The following is a 2,695-nucleotide window of genomic DNA, read 5'->3' as shown; positions in this document are numbered from 1 at the left end:
GTTGTTGTCCTTTTTAGGGACCATGTGCAACGGAGATGCATATGGGCTACTTGACGGTCGTATGATTCCTAAGTCCATCATGTGATCGAATTCGTTTTTCGCTAACCTTAGCTTTTCAGGAGCTAGTCGTCGTGCTTTAGAGAATACAGGTGGTCCTGTAGTCGTGATGTGGTGTGTAACATTGCTGGTTACACACGGTAATCTCGGTTGAGTTTGTTGTATCCCAGGGTACTTATCGAGTAGTGGTTGATAGAGTGGGTCTATCATATGTTTAACTGTGACTGGGGATACTCTACAACCAGTAAAAGAAGTTACGCAAACGGACAAATTAGTGTTTCCGTCTACTAGCCTCCGTTTGCGAGTGTCGATGATCAGATTGTGGTGTTGTAGGAAGTCCATACCAATGATTGGTATAGAAACATCTGCAACAACGAAAATCCAGTGAATGGGTTTGCGTAAACCCACGTTAAGGTAAACGTACCTTTTGCCATACGTAGCGATCGGTTTTCCGTTTGCCGCCTGTAAGTTTGGGGTCGATTCGTGAAGCCGGTCGTTAGGATTTGCTGGGAGAACGCTAACTTCTGCGCTAGTGTCGACGAGGTAGCGAACACTCGTTGTCACATCCGTGACGAATAACAGACGGCTTTGTTCGCCGGCTACGGTTGCCGTTACGCGTGCCGGCTTGGAAGTTTCCCGAATTGCTTTTCGAATCAGTCGATTTCGTGTTGGGAAAATTGCAGGGTTTTCTGCAATTTCTGGAAAACTTTCCATACTGGTTATGATACCAGCACCAGTCGGGGTTATCTGTCTCTCGTGGTCTAGAGACAGATCGCTTACGTGACATGCTTCTACGTGGTGTGCGCGATCTCTTACGGTCGGTACGAAGACTAAGATAACGCGTGAGTGTGTGACATAACTCGGTTATATCATTCTGAGTCGTTTGAGGCTTCTCTTTGACTGAAAATACCTCGGTAGTAGATTTCGTTATTTCTAAAATGCGGTCGGCAGATGCAGCTAGCTCGTCTAAGGCGTTGTTCTGGAACGAGACCAGAACTGCTTGCACCTGTTGGGGAAGTTTTGACAAGAAGAGTTGTTTGAATAGACCTTCATCGAAAGTTCTTGGGCCTATAACCTCTCTCATCCGTTGCAACATGTCTGTCGCAGAACCGTGTTGCAGGTCGATATTGTTGAAGAGTTGATCTAACCTTTGTCGATCGGTTAGGTCTCCTCGTTTAGGAATCGAGCGTTTTAAGATTTCGTAAGGATCGGAAACATCACTAGTAAACATACTAGGTGTTACGTACCTGTTGAATTCGCGCGGTAGTGCCTTGACTACTGCGAGGAATTGTGCACGTGTGTCGATCACGCCGTGCTCGGAGAAGTCGGCTTCTGCGTAGCAAAACCAGGCTTCGATGTTGTCGGGCCAGAAAGGCATCAGTTGAAACGAAGGCGGGGACAAAGTCTTAAGCTTGAGTACTTTAGGTGTCTGTTCAGTCATGATGAAGTATGAAGTACGATAATGAACCAGGGGAAAATATATATATTTCCAAGAAAAAATACGAAAAAAAATCACAATGTTTAAAAAAAAATAAAAAATAAGGCAATGATATATAAAAATCCCAAAAAGGAACTGACTCACAGTTGCAATTAGGTGTACCAGATCACGTCAGTCTCACCAATGATGATATCACAGGTATTCAGTGTTTGACAACGCTTCTACCAGTAACACCTTCTAATGTATTTCGTTCACACCCAGAGAAATCAAAAGACAGAGTCGAGGAGATCGGAAGAGTATATTTGGCGATGACTAATATATCGGAATTCTCTGATCTAATCTGGCTAGCGATTGCGGTTGATATTGAGCACGGCGTTACCACACGTGATCTAGTGCGGATGCCTGACCGAGCGCCTTCAGCTAGATTAGTCCACTAAAACATATGGTCAGCATCCAATGTCGAAAACTTACAGAGCTATTTATTTTGGGGATTTATTTACCGCTACAAACTGATAGTGAATCACTGAAGGCAGTAACAGCGAACTCAGTGAATTCATCAGCGAAAACAGATAGCTCAGATGATGTGCAATCTGGAGTCACTTACATATTGATAACATAAACGTACTTGTATTTATTCAGATGTTTCGGACGAAATCTTTGAGTTTGACAGTCGGTAGTCATTTAGAAACTTGAAACACGCAAAAGTAGATCAGCACCAGTTCACGTTCACAAACATAGCTACACCGCCGCCACACCTCTTTTTATTGTTTGATCGATCCTGACGATAAATTTTGAAATCATGTAGTGATACTAGACAGTCGTCCTGTAAATCATTTAACCAAGATTCTTGAATTGTGATGGCACCAGAATTACGATGCAGATTTTGACTTAGTAGGGATTGAAGGTAGTCCACCTTATTGATTGATGATCAGCAGTTAGATTTTAGCAGCTCGGGAATCGACATACGATTAATGTTCATTCTGTTCAAAGCATATTGCCAACCGCCGCTATAAGCAGGCTAGACACTCACAGGGACGAATTCCCACAGAATTTTCCTTTATTTCCCCTATTTCTGATCATTTCACATGCTCAAACTCTTATGTGAATGGATGAGTGGAAGAATGTTTATAGATATGGAAGGTAGTTAAGCAAAACATATTCGCTTTCATCTATGACTTTTTGAATCATTTGATTTAGTCG

This window comes from Schistosoma haematobium, chromosome ZW (genome assembly GCF_000699445.3).
Source record: "Schistosoma haematobium chromosome ZW, whole genome shotgun sequence".
NCBI classification, from domain to species: Eukaryota; Metazoa; Platyhelminthes; class Trematoda; order Strigeidida; family Schistosomatidae; genus Schistosoma; species Schistosoma haematobium.
Note: the sequence above shows the minus strand (reverse complement) of the source record.